We start from the raw sequence: 25,809 nt of genomic DNA, 5'->3' as shown, positions 1-25,809 counted from the left end.
GATAGGAGGTCAGCACAAGGGACAGGTAAAAGGATGTGATGAAAGGATGTGGTAAAGAAGCTGGCCGAAACCCACCAAAACCAAGATGGTGATGAAAGTGACCTCTGGTCATCCTCACTGCTCATTATGTGCTAATTATAATACATTAGCATGCTAAAAGACACTCCCACCAGTGCCACTACAAACGCCATGCAATGTACCCTATATGGTCTAAAAAGGGGAGGAACGTTCAGTTCCAGGAATTGCCCACCCCTTTCTGGGAAAACTCATGAATAATTCACCCCTCGTTTAGCATACAATCAGGAAATGACCATAAATGTTGACAGCCAGCAGCCCTGGGGCTGTTCTACCTATGGAGCAGCCATTTCTTTTTTTTTTTTTTTTTTTTTTTGAGACAGCCTTGCTCTTTCACCTAGGCTGGAGTGCAGTGGCATGATCTCAGCTCACTGCAACCTCTGCCTCCCAGGTTTAAGCAATTCTCCCTGCCTCAGCCTCCCGAGTAGCTGAGCTGGGATTACAGGCACCTGCCACAACTCTCAGCTAAATTTTTTTTTTTTTGATACAGAGTCTCCCTCTGACCCCACTTTGGAGTGCAGTGTTGTGATTGTGTTGTATTTGACCGGAGCGTAGAAAGTTATCACCAAGACAAAAGTATGCCAGATTGCAGGGTCATTTATTATGCCGGCGACCACAAAGGACTCATGTCTCTCCAACCTGTGGTGCCAAAAGGAGGGTGCCATGATTTTTTATACCCGAAAAACCACCTTGGGAGTGGGGGTGAGGGGCGGGGATGGGGATGATAAGGTTTCGGACATTTCAAGGGCTAGGGGATTCTGTGATTCACCTCCTGGGTGGAGACAAGGGCGGGGGTCTCTGGACATTCCAAGGGCTAGGGGACTTTTGTCATTCTGTTTGTTACCTCAGCGGTTTACAGAAGTCAAGATATACATTTGTTTACACATCACAGATTTTAGCAGTTACTGGTAAGAAAAGGTAAGCAGCTTTACATAGTTTTGAAGAACAAACTAGCAGTTCTATTTACAGAGGCCAAGGACAGTAGTTATTGTGAGGAGAATGGGGCAGCCATTTCAACTTATCTAAAAACAGTTTTGCATTTTATAAAATAGTTTTGCTCCGGTTCTGGCTCTAGGCCAGCACAATATCACAATTGTGGCTCACTGCAACCTCCACCTCCCAAGATCAAGCCATTCTCCTGCCTCAGCCTCCCAAGTAGCTGGGACTACAGGCAGGTGCCACCACTCCCGGCTAATCTTATGTATTTATAGTGGAGACGGGGTTTCGCCATGTAAGTCAGGAAGGTCTGGAACTCCTGACCTCGTGATCTACCTGCCTTGGCCTCCCAAAGTGCTGGGGTTATAGGTGTGAGCCCCAACACCCGGCCTGGCATAGCCATTCTTCATTCCTTTACTTTTATAATAAACTTGCTTTTGCTTTATTCTATGGATTAGCTTCAAATTCTTTCTTTCTTTTTCTTTTTCTTTTTTCTTTTTTCTTTTTTTTTGAGATAGAGTCTTGCTCTGTCGCCCAGGCTGGAGTGCAGTGGCTCGATCTTGGCTCACTGCAACCTCCACTTCCCGGGTTCAAGTCATTCTCCTGCCTCAGCCTCCCGAGTAGCTGGGAGTGCCCACATCATACTTGGCTAATTTTTGTATTTTTGGTAGAGACCGTGTTTAGCCATGATGGCCAGGCTAGTCTCGAACTCCTGACCTCAAGTGATCTGCCAGCCTCAGCCTCCCAAAGTGTTGGGATTATAGGCGTGAGCCACCGTGCCTCGCCAGCTTCGAATTCTTTCTGCGCGAGATCCAAGAACCCTCTCTTAGGGTGTAAATCAGGACCCTTTTCCAGAAACATTACCATCGATGGGCCTGTGCATCATCATCACCCAAAGCCCATAGCTTACATTAAGGTTCACTCTTGCTATCGTACGTTATGGGCTTGGACAAATGTAACCTGACTTGCACGGATCTGCATTATAATATCACACAGAGTAGTTTCACCCTCCCCAGAATCCTGTGCTTCACCTATTCATCTGCGCTTTACTTCATCTGCAAACGCCTGGGCCCGGCAGGCAGTTCCCTGGAATGGTGAATGGCAGAAGGGCAGGTAACACAGTTTTATGTGCTGTTTACAGACTTTGATTGGGCCTGGATTCTGGGGAAAAAGCCATAACAAACCCAAGCCAGATGGATCACAATTTTGCCCTTTGTGTTATCGTGTTATCATTTTCCCTTCAATGTCTTTTTGTTTGTTTGTTTGGGTTTGAGATGGAGTCTTGCTCTGTCACCCAGGCTGGAGTGCAGTGGTGCGATCTCAGCTCACTGCAACCTGCATCTCTCGGGTTCAGGCAATTCTGCCTCAGCCTCCCAAGTAGCTGGGACTTCAGGTGTGGGCCACCATGCCCAGGTAATTTTTTGTATTTTTAGTAGAGACGGGGTTCACCGTGTTAGCCAGGATGGTCTTGAACTCCTGACTTTGAGGCAGGCAGATCACTTGAGGTCAGGAGTTCCAGAACAGCTTGGCCAACATGGTGAAACCCCCATCTCTACTAAAAATATAAAATTAGCTGGGCACGGTGGCGGGGGCCTGTAGTCCCAGCTACCCAGGAGGCTGAGGCAGGAGAATCGCATGAACTCGGGAGGTGAAGGTTGAGTGAACCGAGATTGTGCCACTGCACTCCAGCCTGGGTGACAGACTGAGACTCTGTCTCAAAAAAAAATGGATTTGAAAAGTATAGTTTCATGATTTCCTTTTGTCACAATGGCCTGTAGTGCTGTATCTAAATATCTGTCAGGATGTACTTTGTTCGATTTTACAAAATCTCTCAACAGGCAGTCATGGGCTTTCCTGACATGAATTCTCAGATTTCAATTTGAACTTGATGGCCTGGAAATGGGAACATCAGGAGTTATGGAGTTGTACATATTCCAAACGCAGCCCCATCAAGTCTGTACAGTAAATTTGGTTATCTGACCTAACATAGATAATACCACCTAGACTGGAGAAACATATTTGCTGTTATTGTTATTGGTGTTGTTTTGCAATTAAAGTTCTATTTAATAGAGATCTACTATTTAGGTCATACCTGGCTGACTCAATATTTAAAGAACTAGCAAATTTCACTTCCTCGGGCTCTCCCAGCCTGTTAGGCTGGGCATGGAGACATGAGTAATAATCATAATTGTAATTAGGCTGGGTGAGCTGAATTTTCATCCTGCTCCCACCCCCCAAGGCGCCAAGAAACCTCCTGTCCATTTGGGTCTGCCAGCAATGGTTGTCAGTTGAGGTAGGATGCTTTGTCATGCAACCTTAGGCAAGGAAAACGGGCATGCTCACATGCTAGGCACAGAGCATAGCAGATTCATTTACAAGAAACAGGCTCAAAGCTGTGTTAATAGAAGGAATATGAATCTCCTATGCAGTCCAGACAGGAGAGGGTTTTGGAAGAAAATTAATCAAGGCAACGTATGTTTGATTTTTTTTTTTTTTTTTTTTTTCTGGGGATCAAGTTTCGCTTTTATTGCCCAGGCTGGAGTGCAATGGTGCCATCTCGACTCACTGCAAACTCTGCCTTCCGGGTTCAAGTGATTCTCCTATCTCAGCCTCCGAGTGGCTGGGATTACAGGCATGTGCCACCATGCCTGGCTAATTTTGTATTTTTAGTAGAGATGGGGTTTCTCCACGTTGATCAGGCTGGTCTCGAACTCCAGACCTCAGGTGATCTGCCCACCTCGTCCCCTTAAACTGCAGGGATTACAGGCGTGAGCCACCTCGCTGGGCCACAAATGTTTGATTTTAAATGCACTAGGACAGGCTGGGCATGGTGTCTCACGCCTGTAATCCAAGCACTTTGGAGGCCAAGGTGGGCGAACCACCTGAGGTCGGGAGTTCAAGACCAGCCTGACCAACATGGTGAAACCCCGTCTTTTAAAAAAAAAAAAAAAAAGAATAAATACACTAGGACAAACCAACCGCAGCTCCAAGTCAAGCCTCTTCCTACCCTAAGACGTCCTGCATATCATTGAAACCAGAGCTTACTCTCATCTCCCTGGGTAAGCCAGGAAGGATGGAGTTCCAGGAGCCTAGTTGGCTCCTTTGTGACAGCAGCAGTGACTGGGCCATCAACATGCTTTTGGGCCGGGCGCAGTGGCTCATGCCTGTAATCCCAGCACTTTGGAAGACCGAGGTGGGTGGATCACCTGAGGTCAGGACTTCGAGACCAGCTTGACCAACATGGTAAAACCCCATCTCTACTAAAAATACAAAAATTAGCTGGGCATGGTGTTGGACGCCTGTAATCCCAACTACTCAGGAGGCTGAGGCAGGAGAATCGCTTGAACCCGGGAGTCGGAGGTTGCAGTGAACCAAGATCGCGCCATCGCACTCCAGCCTGGGCAACAAGAGTGAAACTCTGCCTCAAAAAAAAAAAAAAAAAAAAAAATGCTTTTGACACCAGAGGCTTGTGAAATTTGCAAGACACAGAGAGGGACAAGGATGGGAACTGGAGCTGGATCATTTCTGTAGGGAAAGGTGATCAATGGGGATGAGAATCCAAAGTCAAAGACGGCTTAAAGGCAAGAGAGAATCAACCTATTATTTGCCAGAAAATCCATGGCATGATACAACGCTCTAGACACTTTCTAAATTATCAAAAGAAAAAAAAATTGAATTGTATTCAGAATTCTAATGGATTTAGTAGACTGTACACCTAGCAAATGGCTGGGTTTTCATTGGTTTGTGTTTGAGGTGTAAGGTAAGAGTGATATCTTGAATATAATCTTAGATCCTACCGCAGGCTTTGAAATTCAATGGCTCAGTACAAACCCAAGAAGTGCCCTAAAGAAGAGAACTTTGGGCCGGGCGCGGTGGCTCACGCCTGTAATCCCAGCACTTTGAGAGGCTGAGGTGGGTAGATCACGAGGTCGGGAGTTCAAGTCAGCCTGACCAACATGGTGAAACCCCATATCCACTAAAATACTAAAATTAGCTGGGCATGGTGATGCATGCCTATAATCCCAGCTACTCAAGAGGCTGAGGCAGGAGAATCGCTTGGGAACCCGGGAGGCCAAGGTTGCAGTGAGCCAAGATTGCGCCACTGCACTACAGCCTGGGTGACAGAGCGAGACTCCATCTCAAAAAAAAAAAAAAAAAAAAAGAGGACTTTGCAGAATAAATAGGTAAACTGCCCAAATGGCTAATTTAGATTTTCCAACAGGGCTATTCCTCTTGGAAGTAGATTCTAGACACTGGAAGCTCTTAATTTCTTTTTCAAATGTAAAAAATAAAAATGTTATATTGGTGGTGAGAGACGAGTAATGCCAACTCTCTCAACCTCTGAGAGACGAGTAATGCTCACTACAGGACTGATGAGGTCGGAGTACAGGGTATGAGGCTCTGCTTTCAGCAAGGCAGCAGCTGGGAAAACTGTCCAGCCTCTTCTACTTGGCAAATAGGACCTTGGATTCTAGCCCAGGCCAGGAGCTTGGGAGTCAGGTCTGGGCTTGAAAGAGGGTATGATTGGTCACAGTTATGAGGCAATGGAACAGAGTGAAATTGATTCTCCAGTGAGGGTGGGTCAGGCCTGTGCTGTGGGTCATGGTGCAAAGGCGAACTGGTGTTAAGTCTCGGGAAAGGCAAACAAAGAAGCAAGGAAAGCTTTGAAACATCAAGTCCAAAGCCAGGATTTGAAAGTGTGGGTTGGCAGTCCTGAATTGGTAAGAAGGGGGAGGGCTGAAGATTCCCAGGGGATAATTTACATAGGGAAGCACTTTTTTTTTTTTTCCTTTTTTTGAGATGGAGTCTCCCTCTGTCGCCAGGCTGGAGTGCAGTGGCGCAATCTCTGCTCACTGCAACCTCTGCCTCCCGGGTTCAGACGATTCTCCTGCCTCAGCCTTCCGAGTAGGCTGGGACTACAGCTGTGGGCCACCATGCCTGGCTACTTTTTTGTATTTTTTTTTTTTGAGACGGAGTTCCACTCTTGTTACCCAGGCTGGAGTGCAATGGCACGATCTCAGCTCACCGCAACCTCTGCCTCCTGGGTTCAAGCAATTCTCCTGCCTCAGCCTCCCGAGTAGCTGGGGCTACAGGCGCACGCCACCATGGCCTGCTAATTTTTGTATTTTTAGTGGAGATGGGGTTTCACCATGTTGACCAGGATGGTCTCCATCTCTTGACCTCGTGATCTGCCTGCCTCGGCCTCCCAAAGTGCTGGGATTATAGGCGTGAGCCACTGCGCCCTGCCACTTTTTTGTATTTTTAGTAGAGAGAGGGTTTCACCATATTGGCTAGGCTGGTCTCGAACCCCTCACCTCATGATCCACCTGCCTCCACATCCCAAAGTGCTGGGATTACAGGCATAAGCCACCACGCCCAGCAAGGCAAGAGCTTTTATGGAGTGTAATGAATAGGACTATTGAGAAGTCCTCATCATCATGGGACTGCAGAAGGGAGGGCCTGCTGTGGCCCTTGGAAAGCCATAATGAATGCCAAAGAGAATGGGTAAATCTTCTGAGATACCATCCAGGGAAAGAGGGAGGGCAATGTCTATTTTTTTTTTTTGGAGATGGAGTTTCGCTCTGTCACCCAGCCTGGAGTGCAGTCGTGTGATGCAACATCTGCCTTCTGGGTTCAAGTGATTCTCCTGCCTCAACCTCCCAAGTAGCTAGGGTTACAGGTGCACGCCTCCACACCAGCTAATTTTTTGTATTTTAATAGAGACAGAGTTTCACCGTGTTGCCCAGGCTAGTCTAGAACCCCTGAGCTCAGGCAATCCGCCCTCCTCAGTCTAGGATTACAGGTGTGAGCCACCGCACCTGGCTCCTTTTTTTTTTTTTGAAACAGAGACTCGCTCTGTCACCCAGTCTGGAGTGCAATCGTGCAATCTCAGCTTACTGCAACCTCCGCCTCCCGAGTTCAATTGATTCTCCTGACTCAGCCTCCTGAGTAGGCTGGGATTACAGGTGCGTGCCACCACATTTGGCTAATTTTTGTATTTTTTAGTAGAGATGGGGTTTCACCATGTTGGCCAGGCTGGTCTCAAACTCTGGACCTCAAGTGATCTGCCCGCCTTGGCATCCCAAAGTGTTGGGATTACAGGCATGAGGCACCGTGTCCAGCCTGGCAATGTCTATTTGCATTCAAAGACACCCTCGCATCCCCCACCCGCCGAATCCCTTCTTCCACTCAGCATCCTCCAACCCTCTACCTTCCCAGGCAGGCATTGTTGTCTTCAGTTCCATTTGGTGTCTGCAGCTGTTCTCTGTGCGGTTGTTACCGGTGATAAAAGAAAAACTTCAGCTCTATTAAATTTAATGGAGTTTAATTGAGCAACGGCAATTTGCAAATTGGGTAGCCCCCAAATCACAGCAGATTCAGAGACTCTAGCACAGCCACGTGGTGGAAGAAGGTTTATAGACAAAGAAAGGGAAATGACTACAGAAACTGGAAGTGAGGTACAGAACAGCTGGATTGGTTACACCTCGCTGTCTGCCTTATTTGAACGGAGTTTGAACTCTCAGCAGTGTATGAATGGTTGAAGTGTGGCCACAGGAATTGGCCAAGACTTAGCTATTGTTAACATGTGCATACTCCTAGGTTAGGTTTTTGATATTGTCTACCTATTTTTTTTTTGAGACGGAGTCTCACTCTGTCGCCCAGGCTGGAGTACAATGGCGCCATCTCGACTCACAGCAACCTCCACCTTCCAGGTTCAAGCGATTCTCCTGCCTCAGCCTCCCGAGTGGCTGGGATTACAGGCATGTGCCACCATGCCTGACTGTTTGTATTTTCAGTAGGGATGGGGTTTCTCCAACTTGGTCAGGCTAGTCTCAAACCCCGATCTCAGGTGATCTGCCCACCTTGGCCTCCCAAAGTGCTGGGACTACAGGATTTTTTGTTGTTTTTTTGAGACAGAGTTTCACTCTCTTTGCCCAGGCTGGAGTGCAATGGCGCAATCTCAGCTCACCACAATCTCTGCCTCCTGCGTTCAAGCGATTCTCCTGCATCAGCCTCCCTAGTAGCTGGGATTACAGGCACCCGCCACCATGCCCAGCTAATTTTTTGTATTTTTAGTAGAGACAACGTTTCACAATGCTGGCCAGGCTGGTCTCGAACTCCTGACCTCAGGCATTCCACCTGCCTCAGCTTCCCAAAATGCTGGGATTACAGGCATGAGTGACCACACCTGCCTCTTGCCTACCTATTAAGCTAGGTTGTAGTTCATCCACAAGAACTCAAATATAGAAGAGTCCTTCTCAGGACATATTTAGTTTGCTTTAACACCAGAAAGGGGTCCCAATTGAGACATCAAGAGAGGGTTCTCGGAACTTGCACAAGAAAAAATTCAAGGCTAATCCATAAAGTGAAAGCAAGTTTATTAAGAAAGTAAAGGAGGCCAGGTGTGGTGGCTCACACCTATAATCCCAGCCCTTTGGGAGGCTGAGGCGGGTGGATCATGAGGTCAGAAGATCGAGACTATCCTGGCTAACACGGTGAAATCTCGTCTGTACTAAAAATACAAAAAAGGCCGGGCATGGTGGCTCATGCCTGTAATCTCAGCACTTTGGGAAGCCGAGGCGGGCAGATCACTTGAGGTCAGGAGTTCAAGACCAGCCTGGCCAACATAGTGAAATCCTGTCTTTATATAAAAAACAATAACAACAACAAAAATAAATAAAAATAAAATAAAATAATAAAAATAAAAATATAAAAAATTAGCCAGGCTTGGTGGCACATGCCTGTAGTTCCAGCTACTCTGGAGGCTGAGGCAGGAGAATTGCCTGAACCCGGAAGGCAGAGGTTGCAGTGAGCCGAGATTGCACCACTGTACTCCAGCCTGGGTGACAGAGGAAGACTCTGTCTCAAAAAAAAAAAAAAAGAAAAGAAAAAGAAAGTAAAAGAATAAAGAATGGCTACTCCATAGGCAGATCAGCAGCTTGGGCTGCTGGACTAAGGATACTTGTAGTTATTTCTTGATTATCTGCTAAACCAGGGGTGGATTATTCATGAGTTTTCTGGGAAAGGGGTGGGCAAGTCTCAGAATTAAGGATTCCTCCCTATTTTCGGCCATATAGGGTAACCTCCTGATGTTGCCATGGCATTTGTAAACTGTCATGCCGCTGCTGGGAGTGTCTTTTTTTTTTTTTTTTTGAGACGGAGTTTCACTCATGTTACCCAGGCTGGAGTGCAATGGCGCAACCTCGGCTCACCGCAACCTCCGCCTCCTGGGTTCAGGCAATTCTCCTGCCTCAGCCTCCTGAGTAGCTGGGACTACAGGCACGCGCCACCATGCCCAGCTAATTTTTTGTAGTTTTTAGTAGAGACGGGGTTTCACCATGTTGACCAAGATGGTCTCGATCTCTTGACCTTGTGATCCACCCGCCTCGGCCTCCCAAAGTGCTGGGATTACAGGCTTGAGCCACCGCGCCCGGCCCTGGGAGTGTCTTTTAACATGCCAAAGCATTATGATTAGTTCATAATGAGCAGAGAGGACGACCAGTGGTCACTCTTGTCGCCATCTTGGTCTCAGTGGGATTTGGCCAGCTTCTTTACCGCAGCCTGTTCTATCAGCAAGGTCTTTGTGACCTGGATCTTGTGCTGACCTCCTATCTCATTCTGTGACTAAGAACGCCTAACCTCCTGGGAATGCAGCCCAGTAGGTCTCAGCCTCGTTTTACCCAGCCCCTATCCCCTATTCAAGATGGAGTCACTGTGGTTCAAACACCTCTGACACAATGAATAATTATGGGGCAGTTTCTGTGGCTGGGTGCTCCCTGCTACTTATGACCCAGGAAGTGGAGGTTGCTTCAGCCCACAAGGGATGTGGGACAAAGGAGCTACCCTTTGCCTGCTCTAGGTAATTGCTTTGCTGTTTTGCTTTTTTTTTTTTTTTCTTTGAGATGGAGTTTTGCTCTTGTCATTCAGGCTGGAATGCAGTGGCGCGATCTCAGCTCACTTCAACCTCCGCCTCCCAGGTCAAGCAATTCTCCTGTCTTAGCCTCTCCACTAGGTGGGATTACAGGCGCCCACCACCATGCCCGGCTAATTTTTTGCATTTTTAGTAGAGACGGAGTTTTACCATGTTGGGCAGGCTTGTCTCGAATTCTGACCTCAGGTGATCCACTTTTTTTTTTTTTTTTTTTTGAGACAAGGTCTCCCTCTGTCACCGGGCTGGAGTATAGCGGCACAATCTCAGGCTCAATGCAACCTCCTGGGCACAAACAACCTTCCTACCTCAGCTTCCTAAGTAGCTAGGACTACAGGAGTGCACCACCATGCCTGGGTAGTTTTTGTGTTTATTTTGTAGAGAGGGGTTTCACCATGCTGCCCAGGCTGGTCTCGGACTCCTGGGCTCACACAATTCTCCCACCTCGACTTTCCGAAGGGCTGGGATTACAGGCATGAGCCACCGTGCTTGGCTTCTGGATGATTTTTTGCTGGCCTTTCTCTAAACCAAATACACACTGAATGCTAATTAGTGTGTAAAAGTAGCTGTTTCCTAAAGAGTTTAAGATCTGATCCAAAGCCACACCAAATGAGAAGGGGATGGTGGCTGGGGCCATATCCTTGTCTGCTCAGTCATTTTCAACTGGATCGCCCCTATTACCTTCTTTTTAACCAAACATTTTGTAATACTCTCTCTGTTCTCCTAAAATAAAATTAATGGGAGAGGGGAGCCTGTGGGGGATGGAGAGCATCAGGAAGAACAGCTAATGGATGCTGGGCTTAATACTCAGGTGATGGGATGATGTGTGCAGTGGACCACCATGGCACACGTTTACCTGTGAAACAAACCGCACATCCTGCATCTGTACCCCTGAACTTAAAACAAAAGTTGAAGATTAAAAAAAAAAAAAAAAGAAATTGTTGGCCAGGCACGGTGGCTCACACCTATAAGCCCAGTACTTTGGGAGGCCTAGGCGAGCAGATCACAAGGTCAGGAGTTTGAAACCAGCATGACCAACATGGTGAAACCCCATCGCTACTAGAAATACAAAAATTAGCTGGGTGTGGCACGTGCCTGTAATCCTAGCGACTCAGAAGGCTGAGGCAGGAAAATCACTTGAACCCGGGAGTTGGACGTTGCGGTGAGCTGAGATTGCACTACTGCACTCCATCGTGGGCAAAAGAGCAAGATTCTGTCTCAAAAAAAAAAAAAATTAATGTAGAAAATAACCCACCTATGCACTTAATTCAAAAAACAAACCTCCATAATACAAAGAAGAAATAAATGAAAGTTAATTTATAATAAAATAAAATAAATAGGATACAAAATTTCAATATGGAAATGCTTGGGCATGGCTGCACTAGAAGACATAAGGAAGTACCCAGATGACTTTGCCTAGCTATGGCGTCGAGACCAGCCTGGCCAGCATGATGAAACCTCATCTCTACTAAAAATACAAAAATTAGCTGGGCATGGTGGCAGGTGCCTGTAGTCCCAGCTACTCGGGAGACTGAGGCAGGAGAATTGCTTGAACCCAGCAGGAAGAGGCTGCAGTGAGCTTAGATCGCCCCACTGCACTCCAGCCTGAGCAACAAGAGTGAAGCTATCTTAAAAAAAAAAAAAAAAAAAAAAAGTTCATCTGGGCATGGTGGCTCACCCAGCGCTTTGGGAGGTTGAGGCAGGTGGATCGCTTGAGCTCAGGATTTTGAGACCACCCTGGGCAACATAGTGAAAGTCTGTCTCCGGAGCAGAGGGGCAGCACCAGGACCAGGAGTACAAGGACCTGCTAACATCAAGGTCAAGCTGGAGGTTGAGATCGCCACCTACCACCGCCTGCTGGACAACGGTGAGGACTTGAATCTTGGTGATGCCCTGGACAGCAGCAACTCCACGCAAACCATCCACTGCCGCTGGATAATGGATGCCAAATTGGTGTCTGAGACCAACAATAGCAAAGTTCTGAGACATGACGCCAGCAGAAGCAGGGGGCCCTTTGGGAGGAGGAGGCCAAAAACTCCGTCTCTACAAAAAATACAAAAACTAGCTAGGTGCAGTGGCTCACGCCTATAATCTCAGCACTTTTGGAGGCTGAGGAGGGAGGATCACCTGAGGTCAGGAGTTTGAGACCAGCCTGGCCAACATGGTGAAACCGTGTCTGTACTAAAAATACAAAAATTAGCCCTGCGTGGTGGCACACGCTTGTAATCCCAGCTGCCTGGGGGGCTGAGGCAGGAGAATCACTTGAACCTGGGAGGCAGAGGTTGCAATGAGCCAAGATTGTGTCACTGCACTCCAGCCCGGGCAACAACGCAAGACTTTGTCTCAAAAAAAAAAAAAAAAAAAATTAGCTGGCTGTGGTGGCACATGCCTATCGTCCCAGCTACTCAGGGGGCTGAGGGGGGAGGATTACTTCAGCTTGGTAGCTGCAGGTTGCAGTGAGCCACGATCGCACCACTGCACTCCAACCCGGGTGACAGAGTGAGACCCTGTTTCAAGTAAATACACAAATAAAATAAAATAAGTCTGGGCGCGGTGGCTCACGCCTGTAATCCCAGCATTTTGGGAGGCTGAGGAGGGCGGATCACAAAGTCAAAAGTTCAAGATCAGCGTGGCCAATATGGTGAAACCCCGTCTCTACTAAAAATATAAAAAATTATCTTGGCACGGTGGAGCACGCTTATAGTCCCAGTTACTCTGGAGGTTGAGGCAGGAGAATCACTTAAACCTGGGAGGCAGAGGTTGCAGTGAGCCAAGATTTCCCCACTACACTCCAGCCCGGGTGACAGAGCGAGACTCCATCTCAAAAGACATAAAATAAAATAAAATGTGCTACAATATTCAATGCTTGTATGCAGAGTAGAGTTAGGTTCTAGACTGATATATTTAGTTAGAGTTCTCCAGAGAAATAGAACCAACAGGGTATATTTAGAGAGACATAAAAGATTTGTTAGGGGAGCTGGCTCACTCAATATGCTATCTGCAATCTGGAGAATCAGGAAAGCTGCTGGTGTCATTCAGTCCCAGTCCAAGGCCAAAGGTCTAAGAGCCAAGGACCAAGAGCTACGATATCCAAGGGCAGGAGAATGACGAATGTCTTAGTTCAAGAAGAGAGAGAATTCTCACTTCCTTGGCCTTTTTGTTTTATTTGGGGCCCTGCACATATTGGATAATGCTCCCTGCTCCCGCCCCCCACCACATTCATTGAAGCCAGATCTTCTTTTCTTGGTCTGCCGAGTCAAATGTTAATCTCTTCCAGAGTCACCCAGAACTAATGTTTTACCAGCCATCTGGGCATCCCTCAAGCCAGTCCAGTTGACACATAAAATTAACCATCACAACCAAGATCATTATAAACACCTACATGAGGCCCGGCGCCTTCTGCTGGTAATCCCTGCACTTTGGGAGGCCGAGGAAGGTGGATCACTTGGCCCCGGAGTTTGAGACCAGCCTGAGCAACATGGCGAAATCCCATCTCTACAAAAAAACACAAGAAAATATTAGCCAGGTGTGGCAGTGTGTACCAGTGATCCCAACTACTTGGGAAGATTGCTGAGCGCACCACTGCACTCCAGACTGGGCAACAGAGTGAGACTCTGTCAAACAACAGCAAAAAACAGCAGCAGCAACAAAAAACCACAGCCATGATAGATAACTTATTTATTTATTTATTTATTTTGAGACAGAGTTTCGCTTTTGTCGCCCAGACTAGAGTGCAGTGGTGCGATTTTGTTTCACTGCAACCTCCACTTCCCGGGTTCAAGTGATTCTCCTGCCTCAGCCTCCCCAGAAGCTGGGATTACCGGTATAGGTCACCACACCAGGCTAATTTTTTGTATTTTTAGTAGAGATGAGGTTTCTCCATGTTGGTCAGGCTAGTCTTGAACTCCCAACCTCAGGTGATCCACCCACCTCAGCCTCCCAAAGTGCTGGGATTAGAGGCTTGAGTCACTGTGCCAGGCCAATTTATTTATATTTTTCTGAAACAGAGTCTTGCTCTGTGGCCCAGGCTGGAGTGCAGTGCTGCAATCTCAGCTCACTGGAACCTTCATCTCCTGTGTTCAAGAGATTCTCCTGACTCAGTCTCCTGAGTAGCTGAGACTACAGGTGCATGCCATCATACCTGGCTAATTTTTGTATTTTTAGCAGAGACAGGGTTTCACCATGTTGGCCAGGCTGGTCTCGAACTCCTGACTTCAAGTGATCCACCCGCCTCAACCTCCCAAACTGTTGGGATTACAGGCATGAGCCGCCACATCCGGCCTCCATCAATATCCAATGTGGGCATTGGAAAGTCCTGTCCTAACCACATACTGCAGGATGTCTAGCATTCCTGGTTTCTGACCATTTAATGGTAGCGTTCCCCATTGATTGTGAAAGCCAAAAATGTCCCTGCAGATTTCAAGACCCCCTTAGGGCATAGTACCACCTCCTTGGGAATTCCCTGGTCTAACTATGAAGCTCCCCAGCAAGGGGCAGGGCCCATAGCTTGGGTCTTTGGAACCCTGTGGAGAGGGATGTGTCGGGGTTTCTTTGTTCTCTGATTCTTCCCCTTCCTTTCTCCTGCTTAGACTCCTCTTCCTTTAACCTCTTGCCCACCAGTGCTCCTTCCCTGCTCTTTTTTCTTCTCCATAGAAGTAATCAAGCCTCCAGCCATGCGAGGTGGCTCTTGCCTGGAATCCCAGAACTTTGGGAGGAAGAGGTGGGCAGATCACAAGGTCAAGAGTTCAGGACCAGCCTGGCCGATATGGTGAACCCCGTCTCTACTAAAAAATACAAAAATTAGCCAGGCATGGTGGTGTGCACCTGTAGTCTCAGCCTCTCAGGAGGCTGAGGCAGGAGAGTCTCTGGAACCCGGGAGGTGGATGTTGCAGTGAGCCAAGATCACACCACTGCACTCCAGCCTGGGCAACAGAGTGAGACTGTTTCCAAAAAAAAAAAAAAAAAAGAAATAATCAAGCCTCAGTCCTTTTCATCTCCCTTTCCACTGTCCCTCTGAGCCTCCTATGATATAAATGTAAAAGTCCCACATTTGAGTAGAAAAACTTAAATTCTATCTATCATCTATCTATCTGTCTGTCTGTCTATCTATCTATCTATCTATCTATCTATCCATCCATCCAATCTATCTATTTTAGAGATGGAGTCTCGCTCTGTTACCCAGGCTAGAGTGCAGTGGTATGAGCTCAGCTCAGTGCAACTTCTGTCTCCCGGGGTTAAACAATTCTCCTGCCTCAGCCTCCTGAGTAGCTGAGATTACAGGTGCCCACCACTACACCCAGCTAATTTTTGTATTTTTAGTAGAGACAGGTTTCACCATGTTGGTCAGGCTGGTGTCAAACTCCTGACCTCAGGTGATCTATCCGCCTCGGCCTCCCAAAGTGCTGGGTTACAGGTGTGAGCTACTATGCCCGGCCTGGAAAACTTAAATTTTATTTATTTTTATTTTTATTTTGGTTTTCTTAGAGACAGGGTCTTGCTCTGCCGTCCAGGCTGGAGTGGAGTAGCGCAATCATAGCTCACTGCAGCCTCTAAACGATCCTCCTGACACAGCCTCCTGAGTAGCTAGGACTACAGGCCTGCACCACCATAAGCTGCTAATTTTTTGTTGTCATTGTTGCCCAGCCTAAAAAACTTGAATCTTAATCCTGGCTTTTCCATTAATTAGCCTAGCTGGACATGTGCCTGTGGGTTAGAGCTGGTGCTTGATTGCATTGTGGTTGAGGCTTGACAGCCCCTGGCCCTGTGTCAAACTTGGAAATGTTCTAAGCTAGTTTCTAAGCCAGCTGTCTTCTCAGCTTCCTGAGAGTAAAATTTATATTCTGATAGTAGCCTCCGTCTCCAAGTGTACGTGTTGCCACAAGAGGCACAGAGTAGACCTTCAACAAACATGTGCTGCTTGACTCTTCATTGATAGGAGTGCCTTGTGTCAGGAGCTGTCACAAGCACCAACTCTGAGACTGGCCGTGCCATGAGCCCACCTCTCTGGGATACAGAACTTAGTGCCTTTGGGAGAGCATGTCTGGAACTTTTAAAAGGTCAGCCAGTGGAAAAATCACCCAATTTGCCTCTAAATCCAACTACAAGATCAGCTAGGCTCCCAGTTACAATGTTATCTTTGGTTTCCATCTCCAATGTCTCACTTTTACTATGCTCCTGTTTTGTTTTGTTTTGTTTTGTTTTTGACAGAGTTTTGCTCGCGTTGCCCAGGCTGGAGTGCAGTGGTGTGACCTCAGCTCACGGCATCACTGCAATCTCCACCTCCCGGGTTCAAGTGATTCTCCTGCCTCAGCCTCCTGAGTAGCTGGGATTACAGGTGCTGGCCACCATGTCTAGATAATTTTTTGTATTTTTAGTAGAGATGAGGTTTCACCATGTTGGCCAGGCTGGTCACGAACTCCTGACCTAAGGCGATCCACCCGCCTTGGCCTCCCAAAGTGCTGGGATTATAGGCATTAAGCCACCACACTGGCCAGGTCCTGGTTTTAATGTCTCTGCTGTAATCCTGCCTTTCTGGATCCTGATCCTGATACTTGGTTTCTGGTCTGTTTTCCTTTTGCACCCCTGGTTTTGACTTTGGCCTATGCATGTATGATATATATGTACATATATATATATTTGGAGACGAAGTCTTGCTCTGTTGCCCAGGCTGGGTTTCAGTGGTGTGATCACGGTTCACTGCAGCCTTAACCTCCCAGGTTCAAGTGATCCTCCCACCTCTCAGGCTCCCAAGTAGCTGGAACCACAGCCATATGCCACCATGCCCAGCTAATTTGTAGATACAGGGTCTCCCTGTGTTGCCCAGACTAGTCTTGAACTCCTGGCCTCAAGTAATCTTCCTGCCATGGCCTCCCAAAGTGTGGGGATTACAGTCATGAGCCACTGCACCTGGCCTATCTATGATCTTTGATCTAAAATTCCAGCTTCAGGTTGGGCGTGGTGACTCACTCATGTAATCCCAGCACTTTGGAAGGCCAAGGTGGACAGATCACTTGAGGCCAGGAGTTCAAGACCAGCCTGGCCAACATGGTGAAACCCAGTCTCTACTAAAAACACACAAATTAGCTGGGCGGGGTGCCACATGGCTATAATACCCGCTACTTGGGAGGGTGAGGCAGGAGAGTCGTCTGAGCCAGGAGGTAGAGGTTGCAGTAAGCTGAGATCTCACCATTTGCACTTAAGCCTGGGAGACAGAGAGAGACTCTGTCTCAAAAAAAAAAAAAAAAAAAAAAAAAAATGGAGTACTGATACATGCTACAACATGGATGAACCTCAAAACATTAGGCAAAGTGGAAAGAAATCTCTAAAGACCACATATTGTATAATTCCATTTAGATGCAATGTCTGTAAAAGGCAAATCCATAGAGACAAAAAGTAGACTGGGGGCGCCAGGGGCTGGAGGAAGGAAGGAGAGTGACTTTAAATGGGCATAAAATGCCTTCCTGAAGTGATGAAATGTTCTAAAATTAGATTGTGGTGATGTTTGCACAACTCTTTATACTGAAGACCATTCAGCTGTGCACTTTAAATGGGCAAATCTTGCCAGACTCGGTGGCTCACGCCTGTAATCCCAGCACTTCGGGAGGCCGAGGCGGGCAGATCATGAGGTCAAGAGATCTAGACCATCCTGGAGGCCGACATGGTGAAACCCTGCCTCTAATAAAAACATAAAAATTAGCTGGGTGTGGTGGCGTGTACCTGTAGTCCCAGCTACTCGGGAGGCTGAGACAGGAGAATTGCTTGAACCTGGGAGGTGGAGGATGCAGTGAGCCGAGATCGCGCCATTGCACTCCAGCCTGGTGACAGAGTGAGACTCTGTCTCAAAAATAAATAAATAAATAAATCGGTGAATCTTATGGTATATAAATTACATCTCAATAAAAAGGTGGGTTCCAGCCTAGGTAACATGGTGAAACCTCATCTCTATAAAAAAATATAAAAATTAGCCAGGGCATGGCAGCATGTGCCTGTAATCCCAGCTACTCAGGAGACTGAGGCAGGATCATCACAGGCGCCTAGGAGGTGGAGGTTGTAGTGAACTGAGATCATGCCACTGCTCCAGTCCTGGGCAACAGAGTGAGGCTCCATCTCAAAAAAACAAACAAGGCCAGGCGTGGTGGCTCACGCCTCTAATCCCAGCACTTTGGGAGGCCGAGGTGGGCAGATCACCTGATATCAAGAGTTCGAGACCAGACTGACCGATATGGAGAAGCCCTGTCTCTACTAAAAGTACAAAGTGGGCCGAGATTGTGCCATTGCACTCTGGCCTCGGCAACAAGAGTGAAACTCTGTCTCAAAAAAAAAACCCAAACCAAACAAACAAAAAAAAACCTCATCTCATATAAAACTAATATATACACACATCAATTAATATAATATGAGATGTGGGTCTATTTCATGTTTGACATGATATCAGGTGGGACTTCCCCAAGCCAGGACTATGAGGGTCTTAGGCCCGGGTGGCTGACTCACCCAACCAACTCTTCGTTTGTTTAAAGTGAGATCTTAAGCCGGGCGCGGTGGCTCAAGCCTGTAATCCCAGCACTTTGGGAGGCCGAGGCGGGTGGATCACGAGGTCAAGAGATCGAGACCATCCTGGTCAACATGGTGAAACCCCGTCTCTACTAAAACTACAAAAAATTAGCTGGGCATGGTGGCACGTGCCTGTAATCCCAGCTACTCAGGAGGCTGAGGCAGGAGAATTGCCTGAACCCAGGAGGCGGAGGTTGCGGTGAGCCGAGATCACGCCATTGCACTCCAGCCTGGGTAACAAGAGCGAAACTCCGTCTCAAAAAAAAAAAAAATAAAAATAAATAAATAAAGTGAGATCTTTTTTAAGGCTTCTATAGTCCTTTCTGGCAATCTTGCTCTTGCCTGGGCAGCTAAGTTCCTCAGATACATCAGTAATATATAGGATTCCAGTTTTTGCCTCCCAGAAAGCAACTTATCTTTCTCAATGTATGCAAATAGCTCCATGACAAAGACAGTGTGTCATCTTACACCAGTCCACAGCAGAGCCCCAGACCCTACCATACAAGGAACCTGGTTCCAGAAATAGCCCTTACTGTGTTGTTTATTCACGTGTCCTCTGTTAAACAAGTGTGCTCCCTGATAACTCGGGTATCTCATTTACTATTTTTTTTTTTTTTTTTTTTTTTTTTAGCTTACAGCACGTGGTTTTCCCTGTTAGCCTCCTATCCAAGTGCTAACCAGGCCTGACCCTACTTAACTTCTGAGATCAGATGAGATCAGGCGTGTTCACAGTGGTAGGGCCACAGACTAATTTACTTTTGAATCTTAAGGTCTGGCACAACTCCAGACACATGCTTTGTGTTCAAAAACAAATTTCTTTCTTTTTTTTTTTTTTTTTGAGACAGAGTCTGGCTGTTGCCCAGACTGGAGTGCAATGGTGCAATCGCAGCTCACCACAACCTCCGCCTCCCAGGTTCAAGCAATTCTTCTGCCCCAGCCTCCTGAGTAGCTGGAATTATAGGAACATGCCACCATGCCCAGCTAATTTTGTATTTTTAGGAGAGATGGGTTTCTCCATGTTGGTCAGGCTGGTCTCGAAATCCCGACCTCAGGAGATCTGCCCTCCTTAGCCTCCCAAAGTGCTGGGATTATAAGCGTGAACCATCACGCCCGGCCAAAAAGAGATTTCCTAATTGGTAATGTATATACTGTTCATGGAAATAAGCACCATGTGTCTGGGTTTTTGTTTCCTTTTTTTTTTTTTTCTATACGTCTCACAGGGTTTGTTTTCATGTCATTCTAAATTTCAATCTTCCATGGAAAAGAAAATCAAAGTGTTATAATATGACTATTCGCCGATCATCATCATAATTGATTCATGCAAGAATCATCAATGAATGCTAAAACGTTTGGGTGAAAGTTGGAGGATTACACACTTATTTACAGTCTCAAAGTGTTTCATACTTTATTTATTTATTTATTCTTTTTTTTTTTTTTAATGGATTTTCGCTCTTGTCTCCCAGGCTGGAGTGCAATGGTGCAATCTCTGCTCACTGCAACTTCTGCCTCCTGGGTTCAAGGGATGCTCCCGCCTCAGCCTCCTGAGTAGCTGGGGACAGGCACCAGGCTTTTTTTTTGAGACAGAGTCTCACCCTGTTGCCCAGGCTGGAGTCCAACGGCGTGATCTCAGTTCACTGCAACCTCCGCCTCCTGGGTTCAAGTGACTCTCCTGCCTCAGCTGCCCAAGTAGCTGGGATTACAGGCATGTGCCACCACATCCAACTAATTTTTTTATCTTTAGTAGGGAGGGGGTTTCACCATGTTGGCCAGGCTGGTCTCGAACTCATGATCTCGTGATGCGCCTGCCTCAGCCTCCCAAAGTGCTGGAATTACAGGCGTGAGCTACCTAGCCTGGCTGCCAGGCTAATTTTGGGGTGTGTGCGTGTGTGTGTGTGTGTGTGTGTGTGTTTTAGATGAAGTTTCACTCTTGTTGCCTAGGCAGGAGTGCAGTGGTGCGATCTCAGCTCACCAGGACCTCTGCCTCAAGGGTTCGAGCAATTCTCCTGTCTCAGCCTCCCGAGTAGCTGGGATTACAGGCATGTGCCACCATGTCCCACCACTAATTTCGTATTTTTAATAGAGATAGGGTTTCTCCATGTTGGTCAGGCTGGTCTGGAACTCCTGACCTCAAGTGATCCGCCTGCCTCGTCCTCCCAAAGTGTTGGGATTACAGGCATGAGCCATGTACCCAGGTACATAATACTTATTTTACAAAGAGAAAATATGAACTTTGCCATGAAGGCAGCTGGTAGACACCATCTTAACCAATGATCAAAATTAACATCCCAGGTAACAGGACACACGGACGTCACAGGTCTCCTGCTGTGATGTGCTGAGAAGAGAACAGAGTTACTTCCGGCGTATTCCTGCCCCAAATGCACAAACGGAATCTAGTCCTGAGAAAAGCAACAGATGTTCCCAAACTCAGGGACATTCTGCAGAACAACTGACTCCTCAAAAATGTCCTAAAATGCAATAATATATATATATATAAATTAAGGTTGTGAAAGTCAGGGCCAGCCTGAGAAATCTTTCCAAGTTGAACAGGACCAGAAAGACGTGACCACAGAATGCAACAGGTGATTTTGAAATTTTTAAAAAATAACATGATTGGGGTAATTGGCAAAATCTGAAAGAAGTCTATAGGTTAGCGAATAGTATTGTATGAAGGTGAATTTTCTGATTTTAAATAATCTTACTGTGGTTATGTTCCCACAGAATTCCTTGTTTAGTGTTTAGAGGCTGGATGTGGTGGTTCATGCCTATAAACCCAGTGCTCTGGGAGGCCACGGCCAGAGTTTGAGAGCTCAGGAGCTCGAGACTAGCCAGGGCAACATAGTGAGAGCTCTTCTATGCAAAAAGAACCCAAAAAACAAAAAACAAAACTTATCTGGGCGTGGTTGCACCCGCCTGTACTCCCAGCTTCTTGGGAGGCTGAAGTGGGAAAATTGCTGGAGCCCAGGAGGTTGAAGCTGCAGTGAGCCATGATCATACCACTGCACTCAAGCCTGGGCAACAGAGCAAGGCCCTATCTCAAGAAAAAAAAAGTGTTTGGAGGTAAAGGGGCGGTATCTCTGCAACTTACTCTCAAATGTTTCAGAAAAAAATATAGTGAGAATGATAAAGCAAATGTGATAAAAATATTAACATTTGGGGAATGTGGGTGAAGGTTGTATGGGAACTCCCTCTACTATTCTTGCAAGAACAGTACAGTTATGCAAAAAATGTTACAAAATATTATAGTATTTTCTGCCTCTGGACTCTAAAGCTATTATGAGATGTTTTCTGTGGCACTAAGGGAATCTGGTAAGCCCGTGAAAACTGGTCGGAAGGGTTTTGAGTCAGTAGAATTCCCTACCCTTTATCTGTTCTCTCTCCAAGGCCCACTCTGGGCCTGATGACTTTGGGATGGGCCTAGGTGAATTAGATTTACATGCAAGTCAACTTTATAATTTCCATATGTTAGAATGTACAGATGGCTACACATATTTAAAAAACTAATAGTGGGGAGGCCAGGTGCGGTGGCTCATGCCTGTAATCCTAGCACTTTGAGAGTCTGAGGCTGGCAGATCACAAGGTCAGGAGTTCAAGACCAGCCTGGCCAACACGGTGAAACCCCGTCTCTACTAAAAATACAAAAAATTAGCTGGGCATGGTGGCAGGTGCCTGAAATCCTAGGTACTCAGGAGGACTCCCTAAGTAGGGACTGCGGCCTTTCACTTTGTAAGAATTCCGGTGAGGACAGCTTTATTTGGTATAAAGAACCATCAGCATTTCCAATCATCATTCGTAGTGTTGGAAACTCTCCTGACTTCACCTAAAGCCTTTAGATAACTAAATCAGGCAAGCGAACGTGGTACAAGGGCCAGAAAAAAAAGTTGGGCTGTATTGAAAAGAAATCCAACTGTGTGCAAGTAGGAATGTTAGTAACGACTGGTAAATCAACCCATAGCTCTGCCGCTGTCTTCTGGGACACCAGAGTTGACTATTATGGGAAGGTTTATTGTTGTGGCTCTGATGAGGTCTGGTGAATACTCTGAAAGCTGGTCACAAGGCTTTTGAGTCAACAGATTTTTTAAAGGATTTCTTTAAGAAACTGCCTTACATGCAATAAACAGTTGGCTCTTTTCTTGTGATGTGAATCATAAGGGATATTTACCTTTGGTCAAGACGATGGAAGGTGAGGTTTGGTGAAAACAGTGAAAGCTGCTTACCAGGCTTTTGAGTCAATAGATTTTTTTTTTTTTTTTTTTGAGACGGAGTTTCACTTGTTGCCCAGGCTGGAGTGCAGCGGCGTGATCTCGGCTTACCACAACCTCTGCCTCCCGGGTTCAAGTGATTCTCATGGCTCAGCCTTCCGAGTAGCTGGGATTACAAGCATGCACCACCATGCCCAGTTAGTTTTTTATCTTTAGTAGAGACGGGGTTTCTCCATGTTGGTCAGGCTGGTCTCGAACTCCCGACCTCAGGTGATCTGTCCACATTGTCCTCCTAAAGTGCTGGGATTATAGGTGTGAGCCAACTCACCCGGCCACTAATTACTTTTCCTGATCTTCTCCTTCCTCCCACCCTTCATCCTCCGAAAGGCTCCAGTGTGTGCTGTTCCCCTCTATGTGTGTTCTCATATAGCTCCCACTCGTGTGTGATAACATGCGGTACTTGGTTTTCTGTTTGTGTTAGTTTGCTAAGGATAATGGCCTCTACCTCCATCCATGTCCCTGCAAAGGTCATGATCTTGTTCTTTATCAAGGCTGCATCTTTGTTTTATTTATTTATTTATTTTGAGACGGAGTCTCATTTTGTCACCCAGACTGGAGTGCAGTGGCATTATCTCGACTCACTGCAGCCTCCACCTCCAGGATTCAAGCGATTCTCATGTCTCAGCCTCTCGAGTACCTAGTATTACAGGCGCACGCCACCACACCCAGCTAATTTTTGTATCTTTAGTTTCATCATGTTGGCCAGGCTGGTCTCCAACTCCTGACCTCAAGTGATCTGCCCACCTCGGCCTCCCAGAGAGCTGGGATTACATGCGTGAGCCACTGTGCCCGGCCATGTTTTTTTTTTTTTGACTCCTTAAACAAACTGCCTTGCATCCAGTAAACACTTTTTGGTTCTCTTCTTGTGAGGAGAATCATAAGGGATATTTTTGCCTTTTGGTCAAGCTTGTGGGGCAAAGAGATGAGTTAGGGTAAAATATGCACTTGAAGGCTCTGAGGTTTGCTCAAAGCACTTCATTTATAGTTAAAAAACAAAGCTGACATTAAAGCATCCTTGAGCTGGAAGGGACCCTTTTCTTTGGGTATAAATATTTTTTTTTCCTTTTTTTTTTTTTTTGAGACAGAGTCTTGCTCTTTTGCCCAGGATGGAGTGCAGTGGCGTGATCTTGGCTCACAGCAACTTCTGCCTCCTGGGTTTAAACTATTCTCATGCTTCAGCCTCCCAAGTAGCTGGGATTACAGGTGCACACCACCATACCCAGCTGATTTCTGTATTTTTTTTTTTTTTGAGATGGAGTTTCACTCTTGTTGCTCAGGTTGGAGTGCAATGAGGCGATTTTGGCTCACTGCAACCTCTGTCTCTCAGGTTTAAGCAATTCTCCTGCCTCAGCTTCCTGAGTAGCTGGGATTACAGGCATGTGCCACTATGCCCAGCTAATTTCTGTATTTTTAATTTTTATTTATTTTTTATTTAAAGACGGGGTTTCACCATGTTGGTCAGGCTGGTCTTGAAATCCCGACCTCAGGTGATTCGCCCTCCTTGGCCTCCAAAGTGCTTGGATGACAGGCATGAGCCACCGCACCTGGCCATTTCTATATTTTTAGTAGAGACAGGGTTTCTCCATGTTGGTCAGGCTGGTCTCGAACTCCTGACCTCAGGTGATCCACCTGAGTCAGCCTCCCAAAGTGCTGGGATTACAGGCGTGAGCCACTGTGCCTGGCCAATTTTGTATTTTTAGTAGACATGGGTTTTTGCCACGTTGACTAGGCTGGTCTCAAACTCCTGACCTCAGGTGATCCACCCATCTCAGCCTCCCAAAGTGTTGGGATTACAGGCGTGAGCCACCGCGCCCAGCCAATTTTTGTATTTTTAGTAGAGAGGTGGTTTCATAATGTTGGCCAGGCTGGTCTCGATCTCCTCACTTCAGGTGATCTGCCTGCCTCGGCCTCCACGTGAACCGCTGCACCCAGCCAGGTACAGATATTTCTAGAGCAGGCTGGAGAGACTGGAGTTTGCTTTGTTTATAGAAATCTGTTCCGCCCCAATCATGAGAAGTTCATGATTGCAGACACTTGCCTGTGCCAATAATTTCAAAATCTAAAACTGGTGGGGTTTTTGCAAGTTTTGCAAAATATTTTGCAAATCTGGCTCTGAGTCCCTTTGAATGGTTTAGGCTGAGACAGTGGGACTGAGGTCCAAGACCTGTAATCACTCCCAGGACATGACTCCTTGAGCCCTCAAATGGTTCTTTAGGGTACAAACAGGAGACCAAGATATTCACTAAAGCAATGAGAATGTTCTAGTGTCTCTGAGTGTGGGCCCGAGCACTGTGATCAAACAAACTGCTTGGCCTATTAAAAACACTGAAAGCAACACATTTTTGTTTTGCAACATAAGAGAGGGCAGGTTGCCAAGTACTTGGATATAATGTGGAATCCATAAAAATCAATCCTGCTCTCTGTCACTTTCTTCATATTGGATTAACCCTATAGCATCAGAAATGCCACAAAAGAATTACATACTCTGTACTGGGAATTTTTCTTCTCGGCGACTTTTTGTAAAAATGACAAATCAGTTTTCAGTTTCAGTTTTCTCTTCTGTATGTAACTGGCCCATAGGTAGAAGGTGTGAGAAACCTCATTGCATTTTTCTACTGAAGAGGTACCTGCTGGAGACAAAAATTAAAGTTAAATTAACTAGAACAGAAAATGCCTAAGGGCTATTTTCTTCCTTTAAAGTGAAATTTGACTTGTAATTAAAACACACTTTGTTTTGTAGGAAGAAGGACGTTAGGGGATACTTTTCTTTTTTTTTTGAGACGGAGTCTTGCTCTGGTTCGAGTGCAGTGGCGGGATTTCAGCTCACTGCATCCTCCGCTTCCTGGGTTCAAGCAATTCTCTTGCCTCAGCCTCCCGAATGGTTGGGACTACAGGCATGAGCCACCACTCTCGGCTTATTTTTGTATTTTTAGTAGAGATGGGTTTTCACCATCATGGTCAGGCTGGTCTTGAACTCCTGACCTCCTGATCCACCTGCCTCAGCCTCCCAAAGTGCTGAGATTACAGGTGTGAGCCACTGCACCCAGCCACTTTTTAAAA

At 46.5% G+C, this 25,809-nt stretch overlaps 1 long non-coding RNA gene across 1 annotated transcript; it reads right to left on the bottom strand.

The window, feature by feature from the left end:
* Positions 1 to 353: 353 nt before the first annotated feature.
* On the bottom strand, positions 354 to 25,376 carry LOC116525784. Its single transcript, XR_004257820.1, has 3 exons — positions 25,234 to 25,376; positions 12,756 to 12,760; positions 354 to 367 (listed from the first exon to the last, which is right to left on the bottom strand). It is a non-coding gene; the product is annotated as an uncharacterized LOC116525784 (long non-coding RNA).
* Positions 25,377 to 25,809: the final 433 nt, after the last annotated feature.

This window comes from Sapajus apella, unplaced genomic scaffold (assembly GCF_009761245.1).
Source record: "Sapajus apella isolate SASKATOON/1434 unplaced genomic scaffold, GSC_monkey_1.0 scaffold48, whole genome shotgun sequence".
In the NCBI taxonomy this organism is placed as follows: Eukaryota; Metazoa; Chordata; class Mammalia; order Primates; family Cebidae; genus Sapajus; species Sapajus apella.
This window is presented reverse-complemented; position numbering and strand designations above follow the sequence as displayed.